Raw genomic sequence first — 22,634 nt, 5'->3', positions numbered from 1 at the left:
ATTTCTTCTAGATTTTCTAGTTTATTTGCATAGAGGTGTTTGTAGTATTCTCTGATGGTAGTTTGTATTTCTGTGGGATCGGTGGTGATATCCCCTTTTTCGTTTTTTATTGCATCTATTTGATTCTTCTCTCTTTTCTTCTTTATTAGTCTTGCTAGCGGTCCATCAATTTTGTTGATCTTTTCAAAAAACCAGCTCCTGGATTCATTAATTTTTTGAAGGGTTTTTTGTGTCTCTATTTCCTTCAGTTCTGCTCTGATTTTAGTTATTTCTAGCCTTCTGCTAGCTTTTGAATGTGTTTGCTCTTGCTTTTCTAGTTCTTTTAATTGTGATGTTAGGGTGTCAATTTTGGATCTTTCCTGCTTTCTCTTGTGGGCATTTAGTGCTATAAATTTCCCTCTACACACTGCTTTGAACGTGTCCCAGAGATTCTGGTATGTTGTGTCTTTGTTCTCGTTGGTTTCAAAGAACATCTTTATTTCTGCCTTCATTTCATTATGTACCCAATAGTCATTCAGGAGCAGGTTGTTCAGTTTCCATGTAGTTGAGCGGTTTTGACTGAGTTTCTTAATCCTGAGTTCTAGTTTGATTGCACTGTGGTCTGAGAGACAGTTTGTTATAATCTCTGTTCTTTTACATTTGCTGAGAAGAGCTTTACTTCCAACTATGTGGTCAATTTTGGAATAGGTGTGGTGTGGTGCTGAAAAAATGTATATTCTGTTGATTTGGGGTGGAGAGTTCTGTAGATGTCTATTAGGTCCACTTTATGTAGAGCTGAGTTCAATTCCTGGATATCCTTGTTAACTTTCTGTCTCGTTGATCTGTCTAATGCTGACAGTGGGGTGTTAAAATCTCCCATTATTATTGTGTGGGAGTTTAAGTCCCTTTGTAGGTCACTGAGGACTTGCTTTATGAATCTGGGTGCTCCTGTGTTGGGTGCATATCTATTTAGGATAGTTAGCTCTTCTTGTTGAATTGATCCCTTTACCATTATGTAATGGCCTTCTTTGTCTCTTTTGATCTTTGTTGGTTTAAAGTCTATTTTATCAGAGACTAGGATTGCAACCCCTGCCTTTTTTTGTTTTCCAGTTGCTTGATAGATCTTCCTCCATCCCTTTATTTTGAGTCTATGTGTGTCTCTGCACGTGAGATGGGTTTCCTGAATACAGCACACTGATGGGTCCTGACTCCTTATCCAGTTTGCCAGTCTGTGTCTTTTGATTGGAGCATTTAGCCCATTTACATTTAACGTGAATATTGTTATGTGTGAATCTGATCCTGTCATTATGATGTTAGTTGGTTATTTTGCTCGTTAGTTGCTATAGTTTCTTCCTAGCCTCGATGGTCTTTACAATTTGGCATGTTTTTGCAGGGGCTGGTACCGGTTGTTCCTTTCCATGTTTAGTGCTTCCTTCAGGAGCTCTTTTAGGGCAGGCCTGGTGGTGACAAAATCACTCAGCGTTTGCTTGTCTGTAAAGTATTTTATTTCTCCTTCACTTATGAAGCTTAGTTTGGCGGGATAGGAAATTCTGGGTTGAAAATTCTTTTCTTTAAGAATGTTGAATATCGGCCCCCACTCTCTTCTGGCTTGTAGAGTTTCTGCCGAGAGATCAGCTGTTAGTCTGATGGGCTTCCCTTTGTGGGTAACCCGACCTTTCTCTCTGGCTGCCCTTAACATTTTTTCCTTCATTTCAACTTTGGTGAATCTGACAATTATGTGTCTTGGAGTTGCCCTTCTCGAGGAGTATCTTTGTGGCATTCTCTGTATTTCCTGAATCTGAATGCTGGCCTGCCTTGCTAGATTGGGGAAGTTCTCCTGGATAATATCTTGCAGAGTGTTTTCCAACTTGGTTCCATTCTCCCCATCATTTTCAGGTACACCAATCAGACGTAGGTTTGGTCTTTTCACATAGTCCCAAATTTCTTGGAGGCTTTGTTCATTTCTTTTTATTCTTTTTTCTCTAAACTTCCCTTCTCTCTTCATTTCATTCATTTCATCTTCTATCAGCGATACCCTTTCTTCCAGTTGATCGCATCTGCTACTGAGGCTTCTGCATTCTTCGCGTAGTTCTCGAAACTTGGCTTTCAGCTCCATCATCTCCTTTAAGCCCTTCTCTCCATTGGTTATTCTAGTTATCCATTCTTCTAATTTTTTTTCAAAGTTTTTAACTTCTTTGCTATTGTTTTGAATTTCCTCTCGTAGCTCAGAGTAGTTTGATCGTCTGAAGCCTTCTTCTCTCAACTCATCAAAGTCATCCTCCATCCAGCTTTGTTCCGTTGCTGGTGAGGAACTGCGTTCCTTTGGAGGAGGAGAGGTGCTCTGTTTTTTAGAGTTTCCAGTTTTTTTGGTCTGTTTTTTCCCCATCTTTGTGGTTTTGTCTACTTTTTGTCTTCGATGATGATGATGTACAGATGGGTTTTTGGTGTGGATGTCCTTTCTGTTTGTTAATTTTCCTTCTACCAGACAAGACCCTCAGCTGCAGGTCTGTTGGAGTTTACTAGAGGTCCACTCCAGACCCTGTTTGGCTGGGTGTCAGCACCGGTGGCTGCAGAACAGCAGATTTTCGTGAGATCACAAATTCAGCTGTCTGATAGTTCCTCTGAAAGTTTTGTCTCAGAGGAGTACCCGGTTGAATGAGGTGTCAGTCTGTACCTACTGGGGGGTGCCTCCCAGTTAGGCTGCTCAGGGGTGAGGGACCCACTTTAGGAGGCAGTCTGTCCGTTCTCAGATCTCCAGCTGCGTGCTGGGAGAACCACTACTCTCTTCAAAGCTGTCAGTCAGACAGGGACATTTAAGGCTGTGGAGGTTCTCGCTGAGTTTTTGGTTGTCTGTGCCCTGCCCCCAGAGGTGGAGCCTACAGAGGCAGGCAGGCCTCCTTGAGCTGTGGTGGGCTCCACCCAGTTCGAGCTTCCTGGCTGCTTTGTTTACCTAAGCAAGCCTGGGCAATGGCGGGCGCCCCTCCCCCAGCCTCGTTGCCGCCTTGCAGCTTGATCTCAGACTGCTGTGCTAGCAATCAGCAAGACTCTGTGGGCATAGGACCCTCCAAGCCAGGTGCGGGACACAATCTCCCAGTGTGCCGTTTTCCAGGCCCGTTGGAAAAGCGCAGTATTAGGACGGGACTGACCCGATATTCCAGGTGCCGTCTGTTTCCCCTTTCTTTGACTAGGAAAGGGAACTCCCTGACCCCTTGTGCTTCCCGAGTGAGGCAATGCCTCGCCCTGCTTCGGCTCGCGCACAGTGCGCTTCACCGACTGTCCTGAACCCACTGTTAGGCACTCCCTAGTAAGATGAAACCGGTACCTCAAGCAGAAATGCAGAAGTCACCCGTCTTCTGTGTCGCTGGGGCTGGGAGCTGGAGACCGGAGCTGTTCCTATTCGGCCATCTTGGCTCCACCCCCAATTTCTTTCTTTTTTATTTTTTTTGAGACGGAGTTTCACTCTTGTCACGCAGGTGCACAATCTCGGCTCACTAAAATGTGCACTGCCCAGGTTCAAGTGATTCTCCTGCCTCAGCCTCCTGGATAGCTGGCATTATAGATGTGTGCTACCATACCCAGCTAATTTTTTGTATTTTTTTTTAAGTAAAGATAGGGTTTCGCCATGTTGGCCAGGCTGGTCTCAAACTGCTGATCTCAGGTAATCCACCCACCTCAGAATCCCAAAATGTTAGGATTACAAGCATGAGCCACTGTGCCTGGCCATCAACTGTGATTTCTAACATTATGTCTACTATCTCAAAATGAGACTTAGTGAAATTTAGGTTTTATAAACACTCCCTCCAATAACCCTAATTTCCTCCATGGAGTTAATCAATAAGTCCTCTGACTCTAGGGAATCAATCTTGAATTCCTGCCCTGTCCTCTGCTTCCATGTGTCAGCCTTGTCCCCAGCCTTCATCTCTTCTCTCCTGTTTCCTATGCCTCTGCCTGCTTCTTTCCCTCCTCTGTGCTTCACTGATGTCTCCACCCAGGCCCCTCATATATGATAGCCTCCTGCTGCACCTGGAGATGGGCAGCACCACAACAAAGTCGCCCCTGTCCCCAAGCACTTCCTCCCAGTTTATTGGAGATAAAACCCAACTCCTACCAGGAGCTCACATGCTCTGGCCTTGGAATCATGCATCCATCCTACCTGCCCACTCTCTCCTCTCAGCAGCTCTGCCTGCCTGCTTTCCATTCTTCCAAGATGCCATCCTACTGCCTACCTCTGGGCCTGCACACAGATAACCTCCCTCTGCTGCAACACTCACCCTCTAGATCTCTGGGCATTGTCTTCTTTTCATCACTGAGATGCCAACTCAGCACCATCCCCTAGATGTCGCCCTCACCAGCACAGCTAAAGTAGCTCCTTCTCCTCACTCATGTTTTATGCACTTTTCACTATCTGAATAGCTACTGTCTTTTTATTTGTCTATGTATTACGTTGTATTAAGTCAAAACATTACATATTTCAAAACATCTTTTTAGAGCATAGTTTAAAAAATGAATTTTAAAACTCTTCACACCAACCAGCAATGTAACAATAGCAATGAGAAGCTGGGAAGTGCTTACTACATGTTGGCGTGGGGCTAAATGCTTTACATGGACCATCACTTTTAGGTCATATAAAACCCTATTAAAGTGTACTATTTAGAAATGGGGAAATTAAGGCATAGAGAAGTTAAATAAATTGTTCAATGTCCTAGAAGTAGTTAAAAGGCTGAGCTACAATTCCAGGACTGTTAAAACCTTAGATTTTTACCACTATTCAGTCCTGCCCCTCTTCTGCATTTTAAAGTTACTATGCTCAAGCTCTGCCATTATAACACCCAAAGTCTAAAACCTGCTGATTGTGAGCACTACAGCACATTCCATGCTTCCTCTTTTCACACTGTGACCACGACAAAGGCAACCAAGAGCTTCAGATCTTTGAGCAAAGAACTCTCTTAAAGACAGACGAGACAGACATTAATAACCAGCATCATTTGTCCAAATCTGAGATGCAACATAATTTCCTCAACAAAATGTAATTAGTTATAGCTCCCTAGGATGTATCCTCAAGTGCAACTGAAGTATTCTCAGCATCTTTGTAATGTAGCAGCTGAAGAATAAATTCCAGGAGCAGAGTGGGTTGGTTATAGGAGAGCGCACATGTAACATTGCTAGATGCTGTACCATCACCATACCTAGAGGCTGCGCCAAGAATGGGCTAGCATACCTGTGTCCCTTACATCCTTGCCAACACAGTTTTATTACCAAACTTTTGGATCACTACAAAGGAAACAATTGAAAAATAACATCACTGGGTAGATTTATTCTGCATTTCTTTCCATGAGTAAAAATAATTTTTTGTACATTTAACTACCATTTTATTTTTTCCTATAAATTTTTCTTTTCTTTTCTTTTTTAAGAGACGGAATCTCACTCTGTCACCCAGGCTGGAGTGCAGTGGCAGTTCACTGCAACCTCTGCCTCCCGGGTTTAAGCAAGTCTCCTGCCTCAGCCCCCTGAGTAGCTGGGACTACTGGCGGACGGTGCCACACCCAGCTAATTTTTTGTATTTTAGTAGAGATGGGGTTTCACTGTGTTTCCCAGGCTGGTCTTGAACTCCTGAGCTCAGGCAATCCACCTGCCTCAGCCTCCCAAAGTGCTAGGATTACAGGCATGGGCCACCGCGCCTGGACTTTTTCTTATTGGTTATTAGAACCATTCATATATTAGGAGAATGGGCCCTTAACCTGTGACATGAATTGCAAGTACTTTTTCTCAGTTTCAACATTAGTTTTTTAAAACTTTTTCCCAAAGCATAACATACATAGATAAATGAAGGGTATAACTGAAGGAAGTTTCACAATCTGAACACATCTTCATAGCCAGCAGCACAGATGGAGAAGCATAACACTGCAAGTACTACCCAAGCCACCCCTAAGCTTGCTTCCCAAGCCACCTGCCAATCCAAGTGTGACTGCCCTTGCTGCTTGCTCTGCAGAGGAGTGCACTTTTGAGCTATATGCAGAAAGAATTACAGAATGTGTTCTTAGCCTCATATAATTCCACACATTCCTGAGATTCATCCATGTTGCTGCATGTAGCTGCACATCACTCACTCACTGTGACCTAATAGTTCAGAGGATGAACAACATGATGATGAACCCCACATGCAGGTTTTGTTTCATTTTGTTTTTGCAGTGACTTGGAAAATTCCACTGCTGATAAGAATTTGAGAGGTCGCTTTTTTGAAGCTGGTACAACTAGTGCCGCTGTGAACATTTTAGTGTGTCTTTTGGTGAACATACACACTTTTTCTACTGAGTAGAAGGTGTAGTATTAGTTGATAAAATATGAAGTTCATCAAGTTCACCTTTACAAGACACTGCCATGCAGGTTTCTACAACAGTTGTACCAATTTACACTTCCACAAGCCACACGAGAATTCCATGACCTTTTCAGGGACAAAGTCAGTATCTACTGTTCAGTCTGCATCTTCATTGATCTTTTGAGATCAAGATATCACTGACCAAGTTGTAACTAACTTACCTCCAAATTTTTGATCCCTATTTCCACTACTGAACACTTCCACCTCAAACCACAATCACCTAAAATCTACACTTTCTTCTGATTCCTGCACCCTTCAGGTAATGGAATTGCCATTTCCCCAAGTAACTCAGACCACAGACCCTATTTTCTTCCTGCCTCTCTACTATCCCTGACATCCCACCCAAAATCCTAGCCACTTTACTTCTATGTTTTTCTTTAGCTAGTTTCTTTTCATTTTCACGGGGACACCTAGATTTCTACAACATCCTAAGGACTCTCCCATTCAAATGACCTCCACTGCCAGGAGAAGACTCACAAAGTAAGTTCCACAAGCAATGAGTCCTGCCGCTTTCCAGAGAAGCTTCAATCTCTAGCATGGTTGTTAAAACTCAATCTACCTCCTTGCCCTACTGACCTCTCCATCTTCATCTCCTAGTCTCCGGCCACTCCCCTCATTCTGCCATAAAGACTGGGCACACTGGACCATGCACCTTCTCAAACACGCCCACGCTTCACCATCTCCTTCTCTTCCCACTGGGCTTTCCCTCCATTTGGAAATTTATCATGCCCCCAAAGGATTACCTGTTAAAACTCTGCCTCAAAAGTGCCCACCTCTGTGAAGTTCTTTTGCTACCTACTCATGCAAAAGTTGTTTCTCCTCTAAACTTCAAATGCTTTTGGCTGGTGTGTCTTGTGATGCTGATTATGGTGTCTTGTATTTGTGTCTTATCCCTCTGGGCTGATGGAGAGTTTCTCAAGGACTGGAATAATGCATCACTTATTGCTGTAATTCCACATCACTGGATATTTGGGAGAAGCTTAGGACAAGCAGTGGGTAGAATAATTTCTCCTCTGGCCCCTTCTGAGCCTATTTACAATAAGTCTGGGCTTGACAGGCAGGTGAGCACCTTGGTTCCTTCCAGCTACAGAGGAGCCAGGGCCTGGGGGTGGCAGCACAGCATCTTCACAGGCTAAGGCTCAAAATGCCATGACCTGTCGTTCTGCAGACCTAAGCCAGGTTATACTTTCACTGTCAGAGATCATGCTGATCAGCAACCAAACTGCTTCCTTTAATGCTCTTATGAAAATGGTACAGTAAACGTGTTTATCCACATATACTTACTTACTTTACTTACTTACATGCTTACAACCAGATCTCAAGTCTTCGGTCAACTCATCACATTTTGTTTGCTCATAAAAGATGTGTGACAAGCAAGGTCCATGACCCATCTGCCCTCTTCATTTTCACAAACCACATTCTGCATGAGATTCATTTCTAAAAAACAAAATTCCCAAACTATCCATTGACACATGTAACAACTAAAATGATAACACATTATCACATAATTGTTTTATCTAGATAACTGCCTTAGTTATCAACAGTACTGAAGTCTGCCCAAAATTTGTTGGAAAAATAAAAATCCATTTCCCCAAATGAAAATACCTCTTTGATGGAAGAAAAGCCAGCCTTGCTCACGAAAAAAGTCTACAACTGAGAATGAGAAATAAAGGGAAAGAATGCTAAGACATAGAAAGGTACATTTCCACTAGATCTCTGATGAAAGATACTATTTCTGAGCAATTCTCCCTATACTAGTATATTTGAAATTTTGTTTGAACTATAAAACACTTAAATATTTCAACCTAAAAGATTGACACGGTCCATACGAAACTATGCCCTATTCAAAATGTACAAATATCTGTTTCTTTTTTTTTATAGTTACAATGACAGTTTATTATAAAGCATACAAATGAACGGCCAGATGGAGATACTCAGGGCAGCAAGGTCTGGAGGAGTCCTGGTTACAGAGCTTCTGTGCCCTCTCCAACTGGTCTTTCTAGCACATCAATATGTTCACCAACCAGGAAGCTCTCCAAGCCTTATTGCTGGGAGTTTTTATCTAGGTGTCATTTTACAGGTATAATTGGTTAAATCATTGGCCATGTGATTGAGCTCAATTCTAGCCCCCTTCCTCTCCCCAGAGTTTGGGAGGGTGAAAGTTCCAACCCCCTAATTAAATGATTGATTTTTCTGGCAACTAGCCTTTATCCTGAAGCCATCCAGCCAGTCTCCCCATCCCACATCCAAGAACCACCTTGCTGGGATAAATTCAGGTATGGTCCACAGGGGCTGGTATGAATAATAAGACACTCTTGTTCAGGAAATTCCTAGGGTTTGTGAAGCTCTGCTCCAGGAACTTGGGAAAAAATCCAAATGTACTTTTAAAAATTATACCACAAACTTGCAATTTGGGAGCGGTTAGTACCTATTGGAAGTGGTAGGTACCTATCTAAAAGCCTCAGTCATAAGTGAGAGAAAGAATATTATTTTAATGTCCTATTACAGAGTGAAAGTGCAACAGAACTATTGCAACATAAATATTAGTTCAGATAGGACAAATATGACCTTTAAATTTGGGTGTGATTAGTTTTAAATGTTCTTGGACTTTTTTTCACCAAGTTAGATAACTGTAAGTGAAAGGAAATGAGGCAGATCAAATAACTTGTTGAAATATTACATCCCTGATAACTAGTGACATATATTTAATGTTTGTTATAAATACCCTGTAGGTACTGCCTTTAGTGAACCAATTTAGATGAGATCCCCTGGGTATCAAAGCCATGAGAACAATGGCATATATTGAGGAGGATATTTTCCTATTTTGAAGGGTTTCTGCTTAGAATCTATGTGCTTATATATCTCAATAGAGGATTGGAAAGGAACAACTTATCTGTTAATAGGAATACTTGAGTCATCAGTGCTTCTGGTGGGGGGAAAAAGGAGCGAGCAGAGAACCACTTAATAAAAGTGGAAAAACTGTAATAGTGTTCCTCTGAGACACATTTTTAATAAAATTATGTTTTCATTTGAAAATCAGAATCAAAGGCATATTTAACCACAGTGAAAATAGCTGTTTTTAATCACCAAGTCTATCAAACATGATGATACAAATTTAGATAACATGATACGGCTTCTTCAATGTAATATAAACCTAATCGTATTCACATATTTACAGATGAGTAAAAGTGTTTTACCATCCAGTGACTCATTTAGGTGGAAGGCACCTATTTCTTAATTGTATTGTTTTAACCTTGAATAAAAAAAACCTTGTGTTTCTTTTATTGTTTTTTCAAGCCCACTTATTTTCAATGGACTCGTGACAGTCACATGTTCTTTTCACAAGTTGGTGGCCAAAGGGTATTACTGAAATTAATTCTATGGTCACTAATAGGCTTCAGAGACACTGTCCACATTTTCTTGAAGGGACACTATAGGAGTCTCAGGGTGTAAACATCCATTCATGTGCAAAACTGTCTTGCATCCGATGCCACATGCTTATGTTGATAAAGAGACTGTGCCTCCTCATACAGGATCAGTCAGGTCAAAACCACTTTTGTGGGCATTTGCATCATGAAAATTAACAGAACTGAGTGTCACACTAGTAGACTGAGAGTCTTCACCAGAACATCTTCTCTTGCATTTTTCTTTAAAAAAGAATCAGTAACAGAGCAATAGTAAATTTTATGTTTCATAACTCATTCTAAAATTTATGGGAAAATTTATGTAGTTGATATAAAAGGAATATGGAAGAACAATATACAATATTTATGTATTCCAGACTACATGTGAACCAAAGGTAAGTGGTTGTCCAAAACCAAACATTATGATGCAGTCATAAAAAATACACACATAAACAGATTCAGATACTGAAAGTGGGTCTTAGGTTTCCATTACGTCAGGGGTTCCCAACCCCCAGGCCACAGACATCAACAGATTTTGATACAAAAAGTGGGTCCTGTGTATCCATTACATGAGAGAATGATAGCATGTCAGCTTAACTTTTGTCATTACCAATCATTGCCTCTACAAAGGTGGTCAGCCCATTATTGTGACCAGCCTCCTAAAAGTTAATATGAGCAACAGTCCCTGAAAACAGATATTAGTATCTTTTAATAGGAGTAAAATAGTGGATACTACAAATGCCCCTGAGGAGTCCAATAAAATTTGTATCAAACACAGCAGATTTAACCAATGCCTTAAAATTATGCTCGCCATCACATTTTTCCAAGTGGCCCATCTTATTCTCTCCTAAAATTATAACTGCTGAAAAGGGGCTCAGATGTCTTCAATGCTGTTTGTAGACATTTGGCTGCCACCATGGTCTTGAGGCCAATAAAACCTATTAACAGCAGTCCCTTCTGCTATAAGATGAGCAATGAAGAGAGCTGCTTGATAAGGCCCAGCTTCCAAAAGTTACAACACTAAAATTCTAAATAAAAGATTCTGGCTTAAAGATTTAGATGTAAAAGCATTAGGAAAATATACAGATGGATTTGCTTATAGTCTTCATTGGGTAACATCTAAGTATAATACTAATGTTTTGAATTGTGTCCCTTCAAAAAGGTACATCCAAGTTCTAAGCCTGGAAACTATGAATTGTTTTTTTATTATTCTAGAACAAGGTGTTTGCAGATGCAGTTTATTTAAGAATTTTCAGATGAGGCTTTCCTGCATTTGGGATGGATCTTAAGCACAATGACCAATGTCCTTATCAGAGAAAAGAAGGAAAATTTTCAGACAGACACATCAAGGCCAAGGCCAAGCGAAGAGAGAGACAGAACCTGGAGTGATGCTGCTACAAGCCAAGGAATACCAAGAGCCACCAGAAGCTAGGAGACCCAGGGAGGATTCTCCTCTAGAGCCTTTGGAGGGAGCACCACCCTGCCAACACCTTGATTTCAAACTTTTGGCTTCCATAAACCTGAGGGAATAAATTTCTGTTGTTTTAGGCCAGCATGACTGTGGTAATTTGTTCTGGCAGGCCTAGGAAACTGACACACACATTAAAGCCTGAGTTTCATAAAGATCAATATATTTTCATAACATAGAAACCTTATAAAACCAATAGTTAAGATATGAATATCCCAATAGAAAAAAAGACAAAGATGACAAAGAAATGCCATTTAAAACTAGATAACTCTTTTCATATACAACATTTGAAAAGATTAAAAAGAGGCATAATGTGAAAAACTAGCTTTCTTGCCCAAAAAGCAGCTTAAAAGAATCTTGAATAAAGAATGCAGTTATAACTTCTAGCTTCCAGTTCTGCACATCAAGAGCTTGGAAGTCACCATTCCATTCCAACAACAAGTAAAAAGATGAACAAACTGACAAGTCAACAATTCTTCTGAGATCTGTGAAAGAAGTGAGGTCATAGCACAAACCACTGCCTCCAAAGCTGGAGACAGGTGGATCTAGAGAATTGTAACATATGGGAGCATAAACTCCCAAGCAGAGGTCCCGACAGTAGCCGCAGCCAAGGTAGGAAAGCCTGAAATGCAATTGAGGAATTGCTGCATGCTCAGTGTGGAAGTCTGAGAGTTAAAATTCCAGGGGGCCCAGTCATAGGTGGGCTCCTACGCTTTTGTGAATTTTACCTTCAGGAACATGACCAGCAAATATTGGAGAAATATCCCCCTGGACTTCCAGCAGGGAGAAGGAAAAGGGGCAACTTTGAAATATGGCATGGGACTTTGTTCTTAATTAGGTCGGCCCTCAGGAAAACTGATTAACCAGAGCCTAACCTGCTGGGGTTTCAGCTGAGCCTAACTAGCATAGGGGATGGGAAATATCCAAATCCAGCTCCCTCTAGCCACCCTGTTCAACCTAAGAGGGAGAAAGACTGAGACACACTTGTGAACTGCACAGTTCAAAGGCACAGGCTCACTTAAAGACTGAGACCACAACACAGAATTGTCCAATGCTTTCCCTCTGAAACATCTTACCACAACATGTTGAGAGGCCAATTCACAGCCATTCTTTTTACTTAATATACCACGTCCAGCTAGCAATAAAAAGTTCCAATTTAGTAAAAGGCAAAAAATACAGTTTGAAGAGACAGAGCAAGCATCAGAACCAGATATGGCAGGGATGTAGGCATATTCAGGTCAGAAATTAAAAACAATTATGATGAACATGCTAAGGGCTCTAACGGATACAGGTGACAAATGCAAGAACAGACTGTTGATGCAAGCAAAGATGAAATGTCTAAGAAAGAATCAAATAGAAATGCCAGAGGTCAAAAACTGTAACACATGAGGAAAGCCTGAAAGAGACTCTCAACTTGAGGACATGCCAGTGGAAACTTCCAAAACTGAAAGGAAAGACAACAATAAATGGAAAAAAAGAAAAAGAATCTCAAAATACTTTAGGAAAACTGTAAGACACGAGTCAAAAACCACAATCTCAAAAGTGTAGGTAACATATGCCTAATGGAAATATCAGAAGACAACAAACCAAAAGGAATAGAAGACATATTTGCAACAATAATGACTTAGAATTTCCCCAAATTAACTCAGAGACCAAATCACATATCCAGGAAGCTCACAGAACACCAGACAAGATAAAGATGTTATTGCAATGAGACTGTTCTTGAAGGATAGAGGGAAAGATAAAGGCCAAAATCAACACTATATCTAAGCATATTATTTTCAAACTACATAAAATCAAAGATAAAGAAAAAATCCTAAGAGAAGCCAGGTGGGGGGCTGAAAGGAAATCACCTTACTGATAGAGAAACAAAGAACAACATCTGAAATCTCAGAAAATATTCAAAACAAGAATTGAGTGAACTATTTGAAAGAGATTAAAGAAAGAGACCACCAACCTATAATTCTGTACCTTGAAAAACTATCCTTCAAAAGTAAAGAAGTCAAGGCCTGGAATGAAACTGTAACATTTTCCTCCAAGTGCTTATATCTGCTATAAACTGGTTTGATTTTGCTATGAACAAGGAGACTTCTAACTAATATTAATAAGTGCTATTTTTTTTTAGAGACAAGGTCTCACTCTGTCACCCAGTCTGGAGTGCAGTGGTATGATCATGGCTCACTACAGCCTCGACCACCTGGGCTCAAGCAATCCTCCTGCCTCAGCCTCCTAGGCAGCTAAGACTACAAGCACGTGCCACCATGCCTGGATAATTTTATGTATATATATTTAGTAAGCATGAGCTCTCAATTTTGTGGACCAGCCTTAACACCACCCGTAGGGTACTGAAAGTCTGGTGGTGACAAAGGAATGAGAAGAGACAGGTTAGGAGTTCATAAAGGTGGGAGCCAGGGGCCAGCTGCAAAATGGAGGCTGCAAAAGGCACCAAGCTCTGGTCTCCACACTATTTATTGAGTACACTCACTTAGCTCTAAGAAGCAGATGTGCAGGGGTGAAATGGTGAAAGGAGGGCAGTGTGTCATACACTTAATCTATAGCAGTGGCAGTTTAGGTAATTTTCTTGTGCTGAAGCAGCATAAACTTAACTACTGATTTATTCTTTAACTTATCGGAGAGCAGCTGTGGTGAGTGGGACTAACTAGGAGCCGGCATATCTGGCCACATTCCAATGCTTCAAAGGAGTGTCTTTTTCCTTGAGCACAGTGTTCATAGATAAGAGAGCAGGTCTCACTCTGAGCATGGGAACATGATGGCAATTAAGAGGCTTTCCTCCTCAGAGGCCTCTTGTGGCTTTCCACAACTTATTGTGCTGTATTTTTATGGCCAGTTTAGGCAGCCACCCCACAAGCCCTTTTCCCAACATGGCCCCCTTTTTTCTTTTTTAAAATTGCCATTGCTATCATGGCTTGTTCATGGTGTCTGGTCTCTCTCCAGAGGCATCTTCCACATCTGCAGACTAAAAGCAAACAGCATAAACAGATACACATTAAAGCAAAATTTGCAATAGTTGATCCTCCAATGGTCTTAATCCATTTAAGAAGGTTTATGTTTGAAAGTCCATCAGCAGCTCCAGCAAGAATGTCAGTCCCAGGCAGGAGAGTTAAATGAGCCTGAGATGCTTCAAAAACCTATTCCTTTAATTTGGCTATATCCAATGTTAAATTTCCATCCCTTCCTTCCAGATGATGTCTTTTTCCCAATGATGTTCAGTAACATTATATGAATGGGGAGTTATGCAGAAATCAGAAGTATTCCAATCACATTGCATTTATCATTGATGCTCTAAGCTCATTATACGATCTCCCATCCAAATAACAGTCTAAGATCATTTATTTGATTTGCCAATTGTCGGTCTATCTGGATCTGAGAATTCCACAATTTTGAGGAATTATTTTGCCAATTATTTACATATTCTGCAGTTTGAACAGAGGAGTGTAAAGCAATTCCAGCAGCCACAGCAGTAGCTGTGACAGCAATAAGGCCCATAATAACTACTATAAGGGTAAAAATAGATCTTTTTGTTCTGGTAAACACTCCCTTTAACATTTCTGTGATGATATGAATGGAAGGAGAGGCTTCCCAAGGGCTATTGAAGGAAACTGGTATCCAAACTCCTTCTCTAGCCCTCACCAGCAACGCAGATGTTTTCACACCAAATGTGGAATCAATACAGGTGAAAAGGCAACAGTTTTGACAAGTAATAGTTTGAGAATTAGGTCTAATATCAATATTTCTGACCATCAACATAAAAGGAGGCTTGACACAACTCTGAATGGGCACTGTTCGGTTGGAAGAAAACTGATACACAAACTGAAGTCTCTCACCTTTTCCCTCAAGATAATATTTTCCTTCCCAAACCCAAATATGAGATTGGGCCATCATTAACTTCCATAATTTGGAATGTTCAGGGCCTATTACTGGATTAATCATTTTTGGATGTAGGCCAGCCGTACCAAAATTGGTCCAAATTATGGGAAACTGGCAACGTTTTTCAGTGCAAATAGTGTCATCTCTTTGACAGTATAGTTCCTGTTTTAGTCCTGTCTTGCATCTATCATTCTGATTGGTACAATTAACTGAAAAGGTCCCCTTAGGGGACCAATCAATGATGATTCCATAGGAATTATTCTGCAGTACCACAGTGTGATCAGAGATGCAATCCTTCCAAATCAGTATTTCTAAATCCTTTGATCATTGTTGAGGTTATTGACACCTCCCTTTTCTGGGCTTAAACTGTTCCAATTGAACTGAACTCTGTGAATGATCCAGGCTCCATCCAGAAAATAAATGATAGGATACTAGTCTTAGATTATGACCTGGAATTTTAACTAGCCAGTATTGTCGGTAGCCTTTTAGGCAACTGATAGCTGGCCCTATGCAAAGAGGGGGGAACTGATAACCTATTGACACATTTATTAACATTCCTTCCTCCTCTGGGTGAGAGGGCCCAGGAGTATCTGCAGGCTCAGGCATTCAAACACTTTCATTAACATAAACCTCAACCGGGGGTTCCAACCATGTGACAGGCCTAGTTAAAGGCAGAAATTACCGCAATCATAGCCACCATCAGGTTACTCGAGGTTAGTGGTTTTTGTTGTGCCTTCAGGTTTTCTTCTGTAAGCTGGGTCAGCCTCTTGATCTATCCCCAAGTTGGTGGGCTCGCTTGATGGGTTTTGTTGGTCTTCATCTGGTTGGCTGAAATATTCATTCTAGCCATCAGGCATGCTGGGGGGTAGAGATCTTGGTTCCAAAGTCCTTTTCTCTTCTTTGGAATTTTGCTCATGGTAGAGTTTAAGATGTCTTGTAGGTACCCAAACTGAAGCTGGTTTTCTCCTGGGGAAATACAAGCAAACCTTCTTCCCCACGTTATAACTTTCTGTCTTTCCCAGGTCTTTGTTTTAGAGTCTTTCCACCACACAGGTTTTCCTTCATGAACATCTACCTTCTGTTCTGTTAAATGCTGTTCAGCTGCTGTAGTAACCTGATCCTGGGAGGTGTTCAAAAAATTTAAGGTAAGAAGAGCCAATTGTAACTGCATATGATGGGTGGAATACTCCCTATCTCCCTCTGTTTTCTGTTTATGTAATTGGATTTTTAAAGTTCAATTGGCTCGCTCAACAATCACTTGCCCTTGAGAATTACAGGGGATACTGGTACTGTGTTCAATGCTCCATTGTTTTAAAAATGGAAAGATCTACTACAGTAGCCTGGTCCATTGTCCGTTTTTAATTTTTGTGGAATTCTCATGACAGCAAAACAAGAAAGCAAGTGTCTTTTTACATGTGCCACAGTTTTGCCGATTTGGCAAGTAGCCCATATAAAATGAGAATATGTATCTATAGTCACATGGACATAAGAAAGTTTGCCAAATGCAGGAATGTGAGTGATATCCATTTGCCAGATCACGTTAGGTGCCAACCCTCGAGGGTTAACACCAGTTCCTTGAGGCAGTAGCTGCAGTACTTGGCACTGAGGACAATGTTGCACAATGTCCTTGGCCTGTTTCCATGTAATTTGATATTTAAGTCCTGCTGCGTTAAGGTGTGTTAATGAGTGGAAACTTTGGGCATCAGTAAGTACGGGGGAAACCAACAAGTCAGCTTGCTCATTAGCCTCAGTCAAAGGTCCTGGAAGATTGGTATGTGCTCAGATATGAGTTATATAGAAAGGAAAACCCCGAGTATGCACAGCTGTTTGTAAAGAGTTGAACAATTGATAAAGCTGTTCATCAATAAATATATTTATTTAAGGCAGTTTCAATATGCTGAGTAGCTTGCACAACATAAGCTGAATCTAAAACAATATTAACTGGCTGATTAAAATCTTCTAATTCTGTTATCACCAACTGTAATTCAGCTCTTTGGGCTGAGGAAAAGTTAGTGTGAATAACTTTATCAAAAGGTCCCACATACGCCACTTTCCCAGTACTGGAGCCATCAGTAAAAACAGTCACGGCTCCTTCCAAAGGGGTATCATGAGTAATTTCTGGAAGAACCCATGTAGTTAATTTTAAGAACTGGAAAATTTTATTTTTAGGATAATGATTATCAATACATCCCACAAATTCTGCTAAATTAACTTGCCATGTAACTGAGTTAATAAATGCCTGTTTAACCTGATTTTTATTCATTGGAACTATAATCTTACTGGGCTCAGTGCCACAAAGTTTAACAATTTGCATACGAACCTGTCCAATTAAAATTACCATCTGATCTAAATATACTGTAAGTGCTTTTATGGTATTATGTGGCAAAAAGGACAATTCAACTAAATCATCATTTTGAACAATAACCCCCATTAGGGAGTGTGAAGTAGGGAACACAATGAATTGTAAAGGCAAGTCTGGGTCAATCCTACTGACCTGGGCTTGCTGTATTTTTTCTTCAATTACTCTTAACTCTTTCATGGCCTCAGGTGTTAGTTCTCTTTTACTGTGTAAGTTGGAATCTCCCCTCAATATTGAGAAGAGATTAGACAGCATAAGTAGGAATTCCTAAGGTGGGCTGAATCCAATTAATATCTCCTAACAATTTTTGAAAATCATTTAAGGTTTTTAAAGAATCTTTTCTAATTTGAACCTTCTGAGGCTTAATGGCGCTATCCTGTACTTGCATTCCCAAATACTGAAAAGGAGTGGTTGTTTGAATTTTGTCAGGTGCTATAAGCAATCCAGCATTTGCAATTGCCTTTTGCAAAGATGAATAACATTGAATAAGTTGGTCTTTATTTTTTGCTGCACACAGTATGTCATCCATATAATGGATGATGTAACAATCTGGAAATTGATCTCTAACAGGCTTGATAGCTCTGTCTACAAAAGTTTGACAAATTGTGGGACTGTTTAATATATACCCTGGGGCAAAACTTTCCAGTGATATCTAGCTGCAGGTTCTTTGTTATTAACAGCAGGGATGGTAAAGGCAAATTTTTTGAAATCTGCCTCTGCTAAAGGAATTGTAAAAAAGCAGTCTTTTACATCTATCATAACAAGCAGCCAGTCTTTAGGTATCATGGTGGGGGATGGGAGCACGGGTTGTAAGTCTCCCATCGGTTGAATTACAGCATTGACAGCTCGCAAGTTGGTCAGCATGCACCATCTAACATACTTTATCTTGATTACAAATACTGGAGAATTCCAAGGAGAGAAAGTGCATGTAACATGTCCTTTTTCTAGTAGTTCTTTAACTATTTCATGAAGTGCTCCCAACTTTTCCTTAGGGAGCGGCCACTGTTTGACCCAGACAGGGTGCTGGGTCATCCATTTTAAAGGAATTGGATCTGGCGGCTTAACAGTGACTGCTCCCACAAATAACTTAATCCTTTTCTGTTTTTCCAGTAACTTGTATAGGTTCTGATATGACATTTTCCTGTCTTCCTAACCCTCTACCAGGCATATAGCCCATTTTAACCATTATCTTTTGACTCTCTGGACTATACAGAGGCATCGGGATAGAAATCTCAGTACCCCATTGTTGCAACAAACCTCCTCCCCACAAATTGACAGGAATAGGGGTGATAATGGGTTGAATTGTACCCTCCTGCTCATCTGGGCTGAAGCACTGAAGAACAGAAGAACTCTGATACACTTCTGAAGCTGTGTCAACTCCCACTAATCCTACAGAGGCCTTTTGTTTAGGCCACTGCTTAGGCCATTGATTAAGGGAAATGATTGATACATAGGCCCCAGCGTCAACCAAGCCCTCAAACTTCTTCCTTTGAATGGTAACAGTGCAAATAGACCTACTTTCTGACACCTGATTAACCCAATAGGCTGCTTTCCCTGTATAGTTTGTACTTCCAAATCCCCCTACTCTTTTTTTCTATGCTAGTTCCCAATTTAATGTATGGCAAAAGTAATAATTGAGCTATTAGGTCTCCTGGATTAGCACTCCAAGGTGCAGTGAAAGAAAGAACAAGCTGAATTTCTCCCTGATACTCAGAGTCCACAACTCCTGTGTGAATCTGCATACCCTTTAAATTTAGACTCAATCTTCCTAATAATAGTCCCACTGTGCTATCTAGTAGTGGCCCATACACCCCCATGGGGACCTTACAAGGAGGCTCTCCAGGGAGTATGGACACCGCTTCTGTACAGCACAAGTCTACCTCTGTGCTCCCTGATGTGGCGGGGGACAAGTGTGGTAAGTCTGCAATGGGATAGGTTGGGCTGGATTGGCTGGCTGGGTTAGATACACCCCATTTTGGATCAAGGCCGGGGCTGGCCCCTCAATCCATTTCCCAAAAACGGCTGTCCATCTTTATCAAATTTTGAATGACACTGACTTGCCCAATGTTTTCCTTTTTTACATGGTGGGCATATGCCTGGCCCTCTGCTTTTTCCTGATGTGTTTTTGTTGTTCTGACCCTTCTTACATAGCTTTTTAGTATGTCTCATTTGTCCACAATTGTAACAGGATCCTGAGAACTTCTGTGTGTTATTTCCAACTTTTAAACTTGCCATTGCCTGGGCTAGGCGATTAGATTTGTATACATGTCCTCCAATGCCATCACAGGCTTCAATATGTTTATTCACCTTGTCTTCTGGTGCTTTTCCTTTAATAGGTCTAATGGCCGCCTGGCACCCAGAATTAGCATGCTCAAAGGCCAATAGTTGGACAATTGTCTCTCGGGCATGTGTGTCCGAGATAGCCTTTTGAGCTGCATCTTGCAGGCAGGCAATGAAGTCTGGATAAGGTTTCTTAGGGCCCTGTCTGACTGAATTAAAGGAGGGATATGTAACACCGGGATCTTGAATCTTCTCCCAGGCCCTCACACACACTGACCTGAGTTGTGCAGTGGCTTCATCATTCATCACTAACTGTTGTTCTATTGTACCCCAGGCTTGTCCTATTCCAAGCAATTGATCAGAGGTAACGTTAACAAGAGGCTGAGATCTAGCATTTCTACGTGCCTGATTAGTGGCCTCATCTGTCTACCAAGTATTAAATTGTAAAAATTGAGAAGGAGATGAAGTAGATCGAGCTAATGTCTCCCAGTCAGAGAGGCACAGACATTTGTCATAAGCCACAGCCTGTAATAAGTTCAGAACATAAGGTGAGTTAGGTCCACACTGCCCTATTGCTTTTTTTAGATCTTTTAATATTTTAAAAGGAAAAGGTTCCCAGTGAGCCTGAGCATGCCCCCCAGCCTGCTGAGGTGGTATTATAATCACCATTAAACTGCCAAGCCTCCAAGTCCCCACTTTCTTAAACCTGACAAATGGAAGCCTGTATGGCCCCTTCTCCATAATGAACAGCAGGACGAGCCTGAATTGCTCCCTCTCCATAATGAACTGTGGGTCGGGCAATAATGAGCGCGGCAAGCCAAGTCTCGGTGAGCCTAGTCTCGGGCTCCCTCCCCCAAGCACTCACTGGGCTGAAGAGGAGGTGGCCATTCTGGACATTCCTCTGAAGGAGCCGTGGGCTGAACAATTTTCTGAGTAGGTTTAGGGAAACTGGGAAGATTGGCAGAAATCACCTCTGGACTCTCCTTTTGGCTAGTACTTGGTAGAGGCTATTCAGAGTCCTGATCATCAAACTTCTCTCTCTCCTCCTCTGACTCAGCCTCATCATCTGTCTGACGCCAGTTCTGCATGCATCAATGACCAAACTGACCAAACAGGCAAAGGAATCTTCTTTCCCTCTCTGTGTGCTTTTTAAAAGTCCTTTCCAACTCTTTCCCAATCTTTCAATTCCGAAGTTCCCTGTTTAGGGAACCAAGGACAAAACTGTTCCACGGCATGAAACTAATCCATAAGATTTTCTGTATCAACTTTTACCCCACCACGCTTCAAGAGCTGCCACAGCAAGCTCAAATACGTTGTGTACTTACTTTCAGTTTGTCCCATTTGTGTCCCTAGCTTTCTCCGAGCACCCCACTTACCTGCAGAGCTTAAAACCTTTTCGTCCTCAGGAGTCCTTTGTCCGTCAGTCCTCCGTTTCACACGCTCGAGAGTTTCTTCACCAGATTCTTTCAGGCCCCATGACTGGGCACCAGAATGGTGGGGATCAGCCTCAACACCACCCGTAGGGTACTCAAAGTCCAGGGGCAACAAGGGAATGAGAAGAGACAGGTTAAGAGTTCATAAAGGTTAAGAGCCAGGGGGCAGGCCGGGCGCGGTGGCTCACGCTTGTAATCCCAGCACTTTGGGAGGCCGAGGCGGGCGGATCACGAGGTCAGGAGATCGAGACCACGGTGAAACCCCGTCTCTACTAAAAATACAAAAAAATTAGCCGGGCGTGGTGGCAGTCGCCTGTAGTCCCAGCTACTCGGAGAGGCCGAGGCAGGAGAATGGCGTGAACCCGGGAGGCGGAGCTTGCAGTGAGCCGAGATCGCGCCACTGCACTCCAGCCTGGGCGACAGAGCGAGACTCCATCTCAAAAAAAAAAAAAAAAAGAGCCAGGGGGCCAGGTGCAAAATGGAGGCTGTAAAAGGTACCAAGCTCTGGTCTCCACACTATTTATTGAGTACAGTCACTTAGCTCTAAGAAGCAGATGTTCAGGGGTGAAACGGTGAAAGGGTGGCAGTGTGTCATACACCTAATCTATAGCAGTGGCGGTTTAGGTAAATTTTCTTGTGCTGAAGCAGCATAAAGAAATTACTGATTTATTCTTTAATTTCTGATTTATTCTTTAACTTATCAGAGAGCAGCTGTGGGGAGTGGGACTAACTAGGAACCGGCATATCTGGCCACATTTCAATGCTTCAAAGGAGTGTCTCTCTCCTTGAGTACAGTGTTTATAGATAAGAGAGCAGGTCTTGCTCTGAGCATGGGAACATAATGGCAATTGGGAGGCTTTCCTCCTCAGAGGCCTCTTGTGGCTTTCCACAACTTATTGTCCCATATTTTTATGGCCACTTTATGCAGGCACCCCACAAGCCCTTTTCCCAATATCTCACTATGTTGCCCAGGCTGGTCTCCAAATCCTGGGCTCAAGTGATTCTCCCTCCTCAGCCTCCCCAAGTGCTGGGATTACAGGTGCGAGCCACCGCGCCTGGCCATTAACACATATATATGTGAAAATATGTATAGAATATAAACTACAAAAAAGTAAAAATACCGTGTCTTAATATAACTTTACCATGGATTTGTTAAAAACTAAGGTAAAAGTCATTAAAAAAAAATACAAAGCATAAAAGAACATCAATCAAAATTACAAAAACTCCAAAATGAGTGGACAAAGACCAAAAAAACTAATAAAACAACTAAAAAATTACTTAAGCAATAAAACCTAAGCTATGATGACACAATGACAGCTTGTATCTTAAAAAAAACAGATTAGGGCGGTGTGTGGTGGCTTATGCCTGTAATCCTAACATGCTGGGAGTCTGAAGTGGGTAGATCATGAGTTCAAGAGATCGAGACCATCCTGGTGAACAAGGTGAA

The 22,634-nt window shown here is 41.6% G+C and overlaps 1 pseudogene; it reads right to left on the bottom strand.

Annotated features, from left to right (window-relative positions):
- LOC129463878 (centrosomal protein of 192 kDa-like) overlaps window positions 1-7,003 on the bottom strand; it is a 34,791-nt pseudogene extending 27,788 nt beyond the window's left edge.
- Between the last annotated feature and the right edge of the window lie 15,631 nt (window positions 7,004-22,634).

The sequence above is a fragment of the Symphalangus syndactylus genome, chromosome 15, assembly GCF_028878055.3.
Source record: "Symphalangus syndactylus isolate Jambi chromosome 15, NHGRI_mSymSyn1-v2.1_pri, whole genome shotgun sequence".
NCBI classification, from domain to species: Eukaryota; Metazoa; Chordata; class Mammalia; order Primates; family Hylobatidae; genus Symphalangus; species Symphalangus syndactylus.
The sequence above is the reverse complement of the archived record's forward strand: the minus strand, read 5'-3'. Positions and strand labels throughout refer to the sequence as shown.